Here is a 15,000-nt window from a genome sequence, read left to right as displayed (position 1 = left end):
TTTCTTTAATTTTGAATTTAAAAACCTTACCTAGAGAATGGTATATGAATTTTTTAAATAAATTTTAAAACCTGTGTACATGACTCTTGAAGAAGAAATCAACTGCCACTTCTCCTCTGGCTCCTGTTTAGTTGGTCTTTGGTTATTTAAAAAAAAAAAAAACCGCTACATGCTACAAATATTATTCAGTTTTTATATTTTTCTTGTCTGCAGAATGCAAGGAAAATTTTAACAAACTGCTCCTATATTAACTAGTTCAAAGTATGAAAAAAAATCTTTAACTTGTTGGGCATAATGTCCAATTGATCCACTCTACAAACATTAAATATATGTATACACACACAACACACATTTACCTGTAAAAAAATTAGACCTTGGCTATTACTTCTTTTCAACATAAAGAAAATGTGTGTTTAATTGGAATAACTTTATAACCACTGTCATCCTTTCACAGTTCTACAAAGTAGAAAAGTTTGTCCAAGCCTTTTTGCTGTGCTGTGGTTTTGAGGTTTTTCTTGCAAATAAGGGAATACTGCTATAGGATGTACTTTACAATCAGTTTCCCTATGCTTTTTCAATATGTTGAAGCTTACTCTTTTCTGTTTTAGAAGCTGTATTTAATAGCAAAAAATAAATTCTTTCCTGTGCTTTTTGTGCTTACGTTTTTTGGTTTTGTGGGTTTTTTGTTTATTAAACGTGCACTTTGAAAATTTCCATTTCTGTATGAATTATTTTCTTTTCACTTAAATTAACAGATGAAAGCAAATATAATAAGAATGGGTTTAGATGCATTTATTTTACTTTACCATTTGCTTTATTTATGTAAAGATATTCAAAATAAAAGATTAAATCCTTTTAAATTCTTCATGTTCCAGAAAAGGAAGTGTTTAAAATGGCTTGTGAGATCCCTGACAGAACTTGGAATCTAAGCATTGCATGGATGTATTCATACAATAATGTGATGATGAATTAGACTTCAGTGAATGTCAAAATATATTTTGTTGTTCAGGTCTGCTTTCGGCTTTAAACAGTTACCCAGGAAAAGAGCTATAATCAACACTACAAAAATCTTACTTATTAAAAGGCTGAAAATGGATTCTTCCTTGCAGTAACTGACGAGCGATCTGACCTGTTTCACCATGAGGAATTGTGGCCAGCTAATTCTTAGGGAAAGTATTTCGACTTTACACTTTCAGTGGTGTGAAATTAATAATATCCACCCAAAGAAGATTTACTTTAAAAATTTTGAGCTAAGCATGGAAATGCCATATTGAAAATTTAATTAATTTGAAAAAACAGTGCTTTGGGGTACTGTGTGATTGTGAGAGAGTATTTTGAAATGTGATCACATACACATACATATAAATATTTCCTATGTTGTTACTAAATATGTAGACTACCTTGTTTCTTATAAATTCCTTTGCTATTTAGTACTATACATTAGGCTTTTAATTTGATATTTTATTTATATATCATCTTTCTGTGAAAATCAGTTTTGACAACTGCATTAATTAAAACATAATCAGGTTATACTTTTTTAAAAACGTCAGTTGACAGTAGACATATTAGACATTTAAAATAGAGCTAAATTTCAAGAGGATGTTATTTAAATTACTTAAATATGTCAGTCAGCTTTTTTCCACTTTAAACATTTCTCTATCTCTAAACCACAACAGAAGCAAATAATATCCACCAATGATGCTGAAAGCGTTAGAATAGAGTTGTTGTATATTTCTTTTACTTAAGTATCACTGAAAGTTGTTTGCTCTCAAATAGTCATTCCATTGTTTAACTGTAGTCTTCAGTTTACAATTCCATCAAAATTTGCTACAAATAAAGATTTCTAAATAAAAAATTCAAGAGAAGAAAAATTCTTGCATTTATTATTTTTGGAGAATATGCACTTATCTTTATAGGCATATGTATTAATGGTAGATTCAGGGATTTCCGCACCTTCACAATAAATGTAGCAAATTAACTGCTGGGGTCAAACTGAATTTTGGGAAAATGGAAAACTGATAATACACATGCCATTATATCATCGACCCCAGGAGAGCAATGGTTATATTTTATACAAAAGTGTGTCATGTTTCTAAACTTTTAAAATTATTTACATCATACCATTTTGCCAAAGGGCCCTATAAAAATTGTTTAAATACACATACATTGTGAAAATTTTCTTAAGCACTCTAAAAGCTTGCTGAAAACAACAGAACCCAATTCTTTGTGACGCTCCTGATGATTTTATTCATTATCTCTCTCTTTACTAAGAGGTGGACTGCCATCTATTGACTTGTCGTAGAGCTTGCACTTTAGTGTAACGAGCAATGTGTCATAAATAATTCCATTGCCACTGTTAGGGTTGGTATTAGATTTTTTGTTCAATCTATTACAGTCGGAAATTTTGAAATGCTGAAAAAACTATTTAATCTTGTCAAAAATCTCTTGCTGGCGGCAGATGTAAATGCTCTGTGATGATCAAAGGTTTATAACTGGATAAAGTTAAGTTCTTGAAATTTCTTTCAATTACAAGTAGAATTACTCTATAAAATTAATCTGTCATTAAAACATTAGTCACTTCACACATTGTGACTTAGGGTAATATTTAATGACCAATTTTGATGATTTAAAACATGATTACATAATTTTTATTGTGCCTATTCTGTATATTTCTCTTTTTTCAGAAAAGATTAAAATGAAGTTGTCAGTATAGTTTATGGATTTTTTTCCCTTTCATTGTTTCCTGTATGCAATAAACGGTAGTGATGATACACTACTCTATATTTAGCAAACTTGTTATCATGAGCTCATAGTAGAAGGAGGGGCATAATACAAAAAGTTTTCAAAATCCAGTAAAAATAATTTCACAATTATTTGTCCTGACATAAATAAAGTTAACACGTGGAGAATCACTATTCTATCAAAAAAAGGAATTTTTAAAGGCCCCTGCAACTAGTTCGGCCCTACAGTCCATTTTCCCAGAGCCATGGGAAACCTACCTATAACTTTGACTGAGAAAGTATTATTGTCATGTAAGATTTATGTTATGGTTATAGCCAGAGACACCAATTGGGATTGCTGGCCTCGCGTTGCTGGATGAACTGCAAAATCAGAAGGATGCAATCTGTTTTCCAAAGAACATACCATCGTGCTCATTATCAGGTTATAATCAAGAGCAGTTTCAATCACGGCAATTTGCTTTCAGAATACTACCCCGCTCCTAAATTCTATCTTTATGTTGTTTTTCATTTCTGCTTATAGATGACTCCCAACCCAAACTAGAATTGTATATGTGTTCATATGGAATGTTTTGCTTCAAACAGATACAGGCCTAGGAAAAACCCTTCTCACTGAAGTTGCAAAAATAGTCCATGCTGAAGTCAGTGAAACCACTCTGGTGACAAACAGGATATATCTTGTAGCTTACATTTTCAAATAATTTTCTTCAGCTTTGTTGTTTGCCCTATAAATGCTCTGCATGTTTAATCTGATCCCATTTTTCCCAATGGCAGCTCCTCTGTTAGGTAACTTTACACTGCTTACAGACCTGCACACCTACAAATAAACAGATTTATACTCAGTCTTGACTGTATAGAATATAGCTGTGCATTGTGAAGTGCTTGGGACCACGGCCAAGCCTTCTGGAGAGTCTGGAAAATTTCTTGAACATAGTGAGCGCTACCCTAAAGACACTAGAGTAGCAGACATCCCTGCTGTTCTACAGGAACCTTTCCCTCTTCAGAAGGTAACCACTACTGTGGCGTACATCCGAAACATTCACATAGACCTATGCACATCTGGCTCTAGACTGAACCTGGTTCACCTTCCCTCTGGCAGAGAGAGGCAATCCCATGGGCAGCAGTTGAAGCTAGACAAACTAAAACTGGAAGTAAGCAAACGTTGAGAACAGGGCGAGTAATTAACCATTGAAACAATTTACCAATGGTCATGGTGGATTGATTCTTCATCACAGACCATTTTAAAATCAAGATTGATGTTTTTCTAAAAATCTTATCTAGGCATTATTGGGGGGCAGGTCTCTGACCCGTGCAATGCAGGAGGACAGACTAGATGGTCACCGTGATCCCTTCTGGCCTGGGAATCTGTAAATCTGTGAATAGCTTAGTGCACTAGCTCTCAACCTTTCCTAACTGCCCAAGTTCCACCTCACTTAAAAATGACTTGCTTATAAAATGAGACATTGAAAAGTTTCACAGCATGTTGTTGTTGGAAAAAATGTTCCCTTACTCATTTGTATCATATTAGAAAAGAAATCAGTTGGGAATTACTATTGGGCTTACGTTCCGTGCATAGCGCATGGAGCAGCATGAACAAGTCACTGTATGGAATTTTCATTTGTATGATCTTTGCTAGTGCTTTTCATGTAGCCTGTTGTAAAACTAGGCAAATATCTAGATGAATTTGCGTACCCTCTGCAAGGCCTTTGCATGCTTCTGGCTGAGAACCACTGGCTTACTGAGTATACTAAAAGAGTTTAAATTAGTGGGACTGAGCTTTGTTAGTTTGTTTTTTTAACTGAAGCATTTGCCTTTCAGTCCAATAAGGGATAAGTATGAAAAATGCACAATGAAGAATATTTTAAAATAACTCACAATATTTTGTTTATGATGCAAAATATTGTGTGTGTGTGTGTTCGTTCCTTTACATGATTTGGGATGAAAAATGAGACAAAACATATCCTATAGTCATATGATATGGGGCACAGGACATTAAGCACGAAGAAAGACATGGACAGCTATTAAAAGGTTTTGGAATAAAATAAAATTTGCGTTCACTTTGTATAATTTCATTTTTTTCTGACTAGATACGTTGTACTTTACGATATTGTAATTTCATTCATTCATACTTGCATACATCGAAGCATATAGCAAATGCAATCCACGAATAAAATCTACATACAGCAATGAAATAGAAATTAATCTTTCAAATGCCAATATGGTCTTCAGGAAATGCATGTAGAAAAACTAAGGAAAGGCAAATCCCAACAGATGGACAAAACATAGTTTGATTTTTGTTTTCTCACGTATTCTCCATATGTGTATCTGAACTTAACAAAATTCCTGCTGTTTTTGGGTGGGTTCTTTCCATAAAGATAGTTCATCCTTGATAATCCCCCACTTCCTCTTCCAGTGTTCTGACAGTAAGGGTCCCCTCCCCCATCTCCTTTCTCTGTTAGTCTCATTTATATTACAACGCCTAGCCCAAGATGGCCACCAACAGAGTTTCACAGCCATCAGGATTTTTAGCCAGTGGAGGCTAGCATTTAACACGCTTTCTGACAGTTTGTTAATCTTACTTTTAATCCACTTACATAAAAAAGGTGAACCAGAAATTTGCTGTTTTAGCCTGTGCACGTAAAAGACGTGAAGGGACAATGCATCTTTATGTTTAAATTTTGCGCTCTGATTTCTTTGTGTGCCATTATTAAAATTCTACATGGCCTGCCACCTTCCTTCCGAAATAAAAACGTAAGCAGTCTAGACTCAGATCAACTGAAACCCTTGAAAAAGGAAAGTGAGAGTTCCAACAGAGTTTTTGGTTTTTTTTTTTAAATAGAGTGTGAAAAATATCTAATCTGGAGAGCTGAACATTCTGGAAACTAGAGCAGGCTTTGCAGATTTTGTGCAGACAAAGAATGGAATAAAATATTTTGATGGCGAAATTAAAACTTGCTGTTCTCCAGTTTTGATGACCTGTGACTCATGAGTGCAATTATTTATTTGAGACACTTGGGACAGACTGACATACCATCTTCTCTAGAGTTACCTGACCTAAGATTTCTAGAGCAGTGGCTTAGTAAAGATTATGTAGATTGTCTTACCTTTCACCAGCTGATGAGTGCCATCTCCTTGTTTTAAGAAAATATAAAATATTACTTTTGTTGAAAATCACATAGACAGTATATTTTTCACTCACTTCGGAGACACACCACATCTCATTGCAAATTATGTTTCAGAACTCTCAGACCTGTTTTACTGGCTGGCTTACAGTGGCAAGAACCCAGAATTGTAAGGCATTTGAGTCTGGAATGAGGACGGCTTTGCGATATTCTGAGCAACGGAAAAAAACCAAAAAGAGTATCTGTACTTAGGACTACAGAATGGTGCAGGATGTTTGGTTCTGTGAAGTTCTCACGTCTTGAGAATTTATGCTGAAACCTGCTTAGCTTAGGAGGAAGATGTTCCAAACTTTTAATAATAATTGGTAGAATTATTTTTATCATCGAATGTTTATGAACATTTCATCCTTCCTGCTTTTACATGTGTGTGGTCCTTGGCAGAGGTTTGCATGAATGTTTTGTGCTTCAAAACTGTTCCATTCTATGTCAGGAGTGGTTTGGTTTGACAGATTTATTAGTTAAACTAGAAACTTTTCTCGTTTAGTTTTTGTTTTGCGGTGTATAATAGTGTATTCCTATTAATGGATCTTTCTTCCTTACTTGCAGATCTTTTGCCAAGTTCATTCAGAGTCCATTTACTGTTGTCATGTTTGGGAATGCCTCGGGCTGGTCTCATTCCCAAATAGCCAAAGGCTATAAAAGGCTACCCTGATATATTTGAGATATAAATTAACAAGCTAGGTTATTCTATACAAAGTGACTTTAATGAGTCCAAAATAGATATTACAGGTATGGGTGAGATTGATTGATTGTTAAAATGGTTGACTGTTTTCCAGAGTTTAATTTAAACTGCATTTTAAAGTATTGTTGGCAAAATGAGTGATCATGACACATAAGAAAAAAATCATGTTAAACTTCTGAATATCACAAATATGTACTATTTATGAACTTTTGCAGAAAAATAGTGTTTTAGAACTAGAAGCAGCTAATTACTTATAAGGAGAAATAATTGAAGTATGAGAGAAACCAGGTTTTGTTTTTACTAAAGAAGACAGTAGAATTTCCAGTTGCAGATGTTTTTAAGTGGCACCTTAAAAGTTACTGTAAAAACAACAAGGAGTCCTGGGACATCTTAAAGACCAACATTTATCTGGCCATAAGCTTTATTGGTCTGGATCCCTCTTTGCCATGAAGTGGGCACCAGGCCACAAAAATTTATGCTTAAAATGAACTTGTTAGTCTTTAAGATGCTCCAGGACTCCTCCTTGGTTTTGCTGAAGCAGACTAACAGGGCGACCCCTCTGGAACGTGTCACCATGGTACTGTGTTTGTTCCAGATGTTTTTCTATACCTCTGGCCACATCCTCAGCTGAATGTAAATTGTCCTAGCTGTTCAGTTGGGCACTGTTAATTTACAGCAGCTGAGGATCTGGCCCTTAGCCACATGCTATGCCCACTGTTAGAGCATCTCTCAGAATTCAGTATTGCTGATTGATCCTGTGCCTGTGAAGGTTAACCTTGTTGGACTATGAACCTGCAAGTGCCACGATAATGAACGGTTATTTATTTAAATCATTCCACAATAGTTATTTTTCTGACTATTTTCCATAATATTCTCTGCTGAAGTCAGGTGATTGTGTGTTATAGGGTAGGGGAGTGATGTGGTGCAGCTTGAGCCTTGATGACAAGTTGTGATTTAGTGTGCTGTGGGAAGCAATCCTGCAGTGGGAAGAGACTTACCCTTTTCCTTGCAAACTTCTGTACTCGTATGTACAACAGCCCCTTGAACTATTTCAGTATGTTAAGAACAGCATGAAGTCCTGTGGCACCTTATAGACGAACAGACATTTTGGAGCATAAGCTTTTGTGGCAAAGACCCACTTCGTATCTGTTAAGATTCGTCTTTTAGGAAGTCTGTGACTTCATGTGTCTTCTGAATGCATAATACTATCCAAGGAACTCTGTACTTTCTGTGGAGTAGGAGTCTAGGACCCTGACTTAAAAGGGGAGTAAATTAATGTATGTTTATTTTAATTAACAATAACATCTGTTTAATTTTGAAGGCTCTTGTTCAGCGTGCTTATCTATCTATGATCCCAATGGCTGGATTTCACATAAATGGGAAAGGATGACACGTACCTCAAATATTTAAATACAAAAACTGGAGAAGAAATCTCTGTGTTCGTTATGTCTAAACTACTCTGTATTAATTTATTTTCATCATACATTAATTTTGTGATGTGCTGGAATTATTAGATAAGTAGTTATTTAAAGTAGAAAAAAGAATTGTTGTTTAGATATCATTATCAAAAGGGTTTCTCCCTCATGTAACCACCAGCAACTTCATTTTACTATAAAAGGATTAACGTACAATGATTTTTGTAGTGTTTACAGTGCTGATGACCATTTTACCTTGTTTCATTAAAAAATATACATTTAGGCATACAGTTAGCTCATTTCTGTGCTGGCAAGTGTTTATCATTTGAACAGTAAGGTAAATACTGGTAGACGGAAAGTTAGAGTAAGATTTGCTGCATCGTATGCGTACCGCCTTTATTCTGACAGAGTATAATAATTTTGTGCCATTTCCCTATGGAAAGAGTGTCTGTCGGTATATATTTTCATTCGTTGTTATCTATATTACTGTAAATATGTACTGTTTTTTTGAATCTTGACATACAAGCTGTGAGTACAGAAGCAAAGTTTACTAAATTTTGCTGAAATGCATGAGGTTTTATCTAATGGTTTATGAAAAGTACATTTTACATTGTTCATATATAAAATCTAGGTATAAACATTTTTAATTTCAAATATGTACATGTTGCTGCAGCTTGCTGTTTTAAGTTAATTAATGCCATTGAATATTGCAAAATCAAAAATTTAAAGATACAAACTGCTGACTTAAACATGGACATCCTGTTCAGATTCATAAGAATTTTGAGTCTGTATGTCAATAATAATAATAATGGCTCCTTTTCTTTGTCAGTTGTCCACTGAGTAATGGTCTGTAAATGATATAATTTAAAATTACTGCACTACAACATATAAATAATCTGCATGTTAAAAGGCCAAGAGTATTCATTGACCCAGAAGGAGAGGTTATGGCTGGTGTACTACACGAATTAATATGTGTATTTAACTCTTTTAGTAGAAATGTATGTGGTGGGCTGTAATTGCTGTTTTGGAGCTGTGAGTTTATCTTGTCAATGAACCATGTATTAAGGAGCACCTAAGCACTCAAACATACTAGGCCATGACTTCCTAATGTTGTGCTTCATCATGTTAATCATCTACAAACTGATTCCCTAAAAATATTCACGGACTTATTTTCAAGCAGTCTGTCACATCAGTACCACCACCACCACATCTAGGTGGGGCCTGTCATGTCAATGAAGTTACTACCTCTGACAGATTTGTCTTGGTTTTGTTTTAATTAAATAAAAGTAATTAAAATATAACCCCAAGACCCCTAAAATAAGAGTTAAAGAGCTTAGTTGCAGGCTGAGTGGGAAGCATTTTACTTCCGTATTTGAGAAGTCTCAGAACAGTAGGTGATCTGATTGATCACATGTGTTCAAATAAATATGTATGACAAAGTAAGAAGTCTTGGCTCTGAATAATTTGGCTTCTGTGGATTGAAGTTAGATCTTCATCTTTTAACTTTTTAATATGATGGTTGTGTTTGTAACGTACAGTAAATTAATTCCAAGAAGCTATGGCTCTAACTCTCAAAAGTGCACATATGGGTATGCAGTGTTATTTTCTTTGCTTCAGCAGTGCCTCAGGTTTAAATCGCCCGTGACATTGCTTCTATTGGATGTTTGTTTGCACCTCCACCAGAATTCGACATACATTTTTTTAATTACTCATTTGATTTTGCTGTTTGGTCTGTGTATGATTGGATGGGATATTTTCCATTACTGCTTTATCTGTGCATCTGCAGTGGATTCTAATCTGTTTGGTCTTAGAGCTGTACCAATGACACATTCTTCTATGAGGAGCATTTAGCAAACGATGCTGACTGCATATAGCATCTTGCTTTGTTTTGTTCTTGACAGTGCTATTAAGTCTACTAGTAAGTAGCTGCCTGGCATTTTAAATAACCAGTGATACAGAATAGGGCTTCTCAGAAAACGCATGTTGTCATAATGGCTCTAAAAAGTTAGGTGTTATATTATTTTCTGTCTGTATAGAGGTTGGGTTGAAATTATTCTGTTCATTTAGATATAGTGGATTTGGCAGTCATATACAGTTTCACTTTGACTGTTGGGCAGCCCAGAGACCATGGTCAAACGAGAGCCCACTGATGCTGCTTTTCTGATGGTGATACTCAGGGTGTTAGAGAGGGAGACAGAGGGCATAGACGTTTTCGAAAGGATGATTTGGCACATGATTACTGTCAGTGAAGTATTGATTTAATCGGTGTTGGAGGAAATTAAAATAGTTTTTGCTTTTCTTTAAGTCATTTTAGACAAGCTAGTAAACAAAGTGCCCCTAATTATGTTACAAAGTAAAATCTAGCTACAGGTATTAAGACTTCTTTAATAGAAATGGGTATATGGGAAAGACATTTAGCACCATATGAAGTTTCAAAGAAGTTCATGTACAAACAGTTTGAATTTGTTTGGCCAGTGATTACCTTTGCTGTGTGCATCAAATATTTCTTTGATGGCAATTTAAAAATAGCAGGAATAAATTACATAGCCAGATAAAAATAATTTCCAGGTTTCTGTTTGAGATAGATACAATATCTGGATGCAGCTACCAAATTGTAGATGCTGCTTCCTGCCAAATGACCATTAACTTGTATAGTTGGTAATCATATTCGTCATGTGCCAGTGCCAAAAATACAAGGAAATGACCCTCTCTTTGTAATAGTCTGATGAATTAAATGTAGTGTATGCCTTCATTTATCAGTATAGTCGAAGGCAATACAGACTGACACCTACCTGATATATTATTAAAATAGGGATCTTTAGTTACAACGTGTTCCTAGGTATCCAATAAAAAAACCCAGCTATAAAGGACTGAGATACATTTTATTGGACTCAGTTGTACTCAGCTACTATTATATTACGCTTGGTTTTCATAGTCTACCATATTTTAAAGAAATACTTCCTTTTCTGCAAAAAGGTTATTACAGATGCATTACTTTGAAACGATGGTTAACAGTGTTCCAGCAGACCAGAGATAGTTTAGAAGGGTGAGGGGGAAGAAGCTGTAAATCATTTAGAATGACAGTAAAAATTAAAACCTTGGGGTTTCTTTAGTTCCCCAGAGTATTAGCTAATAGCTATAACCAAGCTTCAGTTCTGTTCAACTCCTAATTTTCCAAGCATTGCAAATGTTTGTGTTCAGATAAATGTACAAATGCTTGTATAAGTATGCATATTCTGAGTGGTTTGAGTGTGCATGTAGTGGGGAGGGCGTGTTGTGTGTGTGTGTGCGTGTGCGTGCGTGCACACATACGCACATGCGTATATGCATGCATTTGATAGCTACATTAATAAACATTCAAATAAAATATCCAGGGATCCATATATGTCTCCTACTCCTCCCGCCATCTCTCCCTCCACCCTCAGCTCACACTAAAGCTTGTGGTCCTTTTGCATCCTTGTACTAAAAGGTTTCTTCGTAAGCCAGGCCATTTGTCCATCATTGTTTGGGGTCCAAACAGTAGTAAAATACCCTGTCACCGATCCAGAGTGCTGTGAATGGCAGCTCCTCTCCGGACAATTGGCGGAGGTGCCTAGAAATATTCCTGAGAGGATTATTTAACCTTTCAATTTAGGGGGCACAAAGCCTGGCTGATTAATGAACTTTCTGATGGGTGCTGATAAGCGGATCTGTTTCTTTATTTCCTCTAAGAGTGATTCCTTTTCCTGCCCCATATTACTATAATCTTAAACAGAAAATGTGGCAAATAGATTAAAAAACAGCACTAAAGAGTTTATCTGGCTGGCAAACTGAAGGAGCTAAATTAAAATTGGTAATGAAAGCAATGGCTGAGCCCTGTATATGGTTTTTAAATGCGCTGTGTATTTTGAAGAGACTTATTCTACAGCTTGCCTGGTAATGACTGCTTTTGGTGCACAGTCCGGGGCTGGCTTCTGTTATCCCCTCACTCCCCCCCAAAAAAATGAGTTGTGTTATCTGGATGACTGCAGACACATATGCAGCCCCCTTTCTCACTGCATGGGCAGACAAGGTCGATAGCATTACAAGGTATTTGTGGCAGTGCTTGTTTCAGTTTTCAGAGCTGCCAGTTTCCAGCCAGATTTGAATTACAAAAGAAGAAGCTGGCATGAAAATTGAAAGGGTTTATCGGCTAGTCTGAAGCCTCATAGCACATTGCTTATTTATGCAGTCCATTTGCACCAGGAAATATAAAAAGGAAATACATTTTAAAAATAAGGTCATAAAGACCCAGATATGTTTAAGATGGCAAATAAAATATAGATACCTGTAATATCTTCCAGGAAACGGTTTCACTTAATGTTGCACATTACTTCAGAGAAACATTTATGTTACTGTCATAAATTTGTGCATTTGTGTCACTATATAGGTAGTCTCTGGGGATTAAGAAGGAAGCCTTTGCTAACTTACTTTAAAATTAAAATAGAGGAAAGATGGGTCTGTAGATTGAGAGCTACGTGAGAAACAATTGAAGTTTAATGCACCGCCCTATTTAAATAACATTTTACATTGCATGTGAAATTTAGCCATGGACCAGTGAATAAATGTCACCACCTTTGGAGAAAATTGTGATGCTTTTTAAGCCATGAAAATGTTGGTGCATTCTGGGAGAATTGCTGTTCTGAACTTACTGAAGATTTTTTTGTCCATTTTACAGTAGTGACATCCAAAATTAATATTTTAGTATTTTTCCTATTCATAAAAGTATCAAAATACTACATTCGTTTCTTACATATGTATAGTTCTCCAGTTTTTTTGTCTCTTGGTTTCATCTTTTCACACAGCAAATAGTGGCAGCCATTTGCATCTATTTTAAATGCATCATAGAAATGTCCACTTCTGTAGAAGACTATCATGTCTTACTCCTTGTATTATGGATTGAACAAGTTACATTTCTCTTTATGGTTATTTGCTAGTGTTTGCTTTTGCTTTTCCAGGCTACGCAATTAAAAATATGTAGCCATTGGTTTGTGACTTACAAGGTGTCGTTTACAGAAAATATAATTATATAATTCACTCTACTTCAGTAACACTTATTTCATTGTTTCTGCTATGTAGTCTCTTGTTCTGAGATTTATAGACACATCTACATATACTCAGTTATAAGATATAACTTGTGATAAGAGGTTACATCCTGGGTGCAGTTTAAAAAAAAAAATATATTAAGGGCTGGTGGATCTAACTAACAAATTTTTAGATGTCTATAGTTTTAAAATGGCTAAAAATTAAGAAGAAAAGGAATTGGCCCCCTAGTTACTTTGGGTGGCTGTGATATTTCTAAGCCAGAATATTTATGTACTTTACCTGCATAGTAATCATGCTTTGTATGTTTTTTTTTTATATGGATTTTTACTACGTAGCTTGTGTGGCCTAATGATGCAATCACGCGATAGACTAGGAATACTCTAAAAGAGACGTTCCGGTCTGTTGTGTACATAATACACGTTTCAAAAATCTGCCTAATTAAGGAATTACCCAGTGGAGTGAAAGTCTACTGGGTACATGACATGGTTTAAAAAAATAATCATAGTATAATTGTGACATTACATGTTCGCTGCTACTGGCAGTGTTGAATTTGGGGAACGATCAAAAGTTGTTATTGCTTATGCTAAAATACAACTGGATTCTTATCTTTAAGAGAAATTAAGTATGCTTGTATAATGCATCTGCTGTGTCACTTCCTTTGCCATGTTTTGCCATGTAATTGTAGTGACATCTGTAGTATGTAATGATACACTGACAGACCACCGTGCCCTGGTCTCAGAAAGCAGCCATAGTAGCACTGATGTAAATGAGTTTCACCCTCAGTTTCACACTTCCTTACTTGCTTTTTTTTAAGTCACACACACAGGGGCTAGAGCTGCAGTCCTCATGTAAAACACATCCATTGTCTTTGCTGGAAGGGTTGCTTGAGTAAGAACTGCAAGGTCAGCCCTGTGGCCTAGAGGAAATTTTTTTTCTATTTAATTAGCAGTTTCAGTGTTGGGCAGCAGAGAAGGAAAGCACTCTCTTAGCAGAACGAAGTAGGGGTAGCAGAGGAAACTGGTATCTGCCAGTGAAATGGAACATATCCGTTGCCACATGGGATCATCTCGTTTAGGCCCAGTATTCTGTAACCAGCAGAGGCTGGCACCAGCAGCTTTAGCAGAGGTGTAGGAAAACTGCGGTGGGCAGTTATATAGGATAAGCGGTACAGAGAGTTTCCAGGTTTAAGTCTGTGTGGTGCCAAAGTAGCCTCAACTTACAGTGTTCTTTGGTGTCTCCAGAAAAATAGACTGTTGCCTTAAAACAGAGGTGGAATGGTGGCTGGTTAAAAAGTGATCAGTGGAAGAAGGCGTTGCCCTTGATTTCAGGTAATGTTTGTTAATAGTCAATAGGCAGTTGAAACTTTTCAAGTTACTCAATTGCAATGTTCCCTATCGTTTTTCCAATGAACGGAATAAATTTTCTAATGCGCACTGAGGCATGTACACCACCAGTAGAAACACATCTTGCCCCCTGCAGGTGCTCTGCTAAATCAGTTGGGTGGAACCTGAATCTCTCCGGAGTGGCTGGCCAAGCAGCTCCTCAGCTTACAAGGACCACTGCTCTGCTGTAAAGATCATTCCGTTAGGTATTTGTGGATTGTAGCAGACTTGGTCGTTGGGATGGGGTTCTCTCTGATGATCGCGTGGGGATGCAACATTTTTCAGTACATTTCCAGGCAGTTTATTAAAGAATAACATGGCTTGGAAGGTGTTTGTAAGTGTCAGGTCTACACTTTACTTGCTCATGGCAGTTCTGTGCCTTACTGAAGATGGAGACATGTGTTTGTATAAATCTGAGGTAGGCACTATGCAGTTGAGCCCTGTATTTTTCCTTCAGAAATGATATTTTGGAATGTCAAAAATGCAATGTTTGATGCACATAGCATGTTCTAGCATAGGTTTTGTTCTGTATGTGTG

At 36.0% G+C, this 15,000-nt stretch overlaps 1 protein-coding gene across 2 annotated transcripts in view; it reads left to right on the top strand.

Moving 5' to 3' along the window:
• Nucleotides 1-15,000, top strand: part of ZCCHC7 (zinc finger CCHC-type containing 7) — a 164,656-nt gene that overhangs the window by 134,030 nt on the left and 15,626 nt on the right. The gene's annotated exons all lie outside the window — the stretch shown is intronic.

The sequence above is a fragment of the Carettochelys insculpta genome, chromosome 5 (assembly GCF_033958435.1).
Source record: "Carettochelys insculpta isolate YL-2023 chromosome 5, ASM3395843v1, whole genome shotgun sequence".
NCBI classification, from domain to species: Eukaryota; Metazoa; Chordata; order Testudines; family Carettochelyidae; genus Carettochelys; species Carettochelys insculpta.
This window is presented reverse-complemented; position numbering and strand designations above follow the sequence as displayed.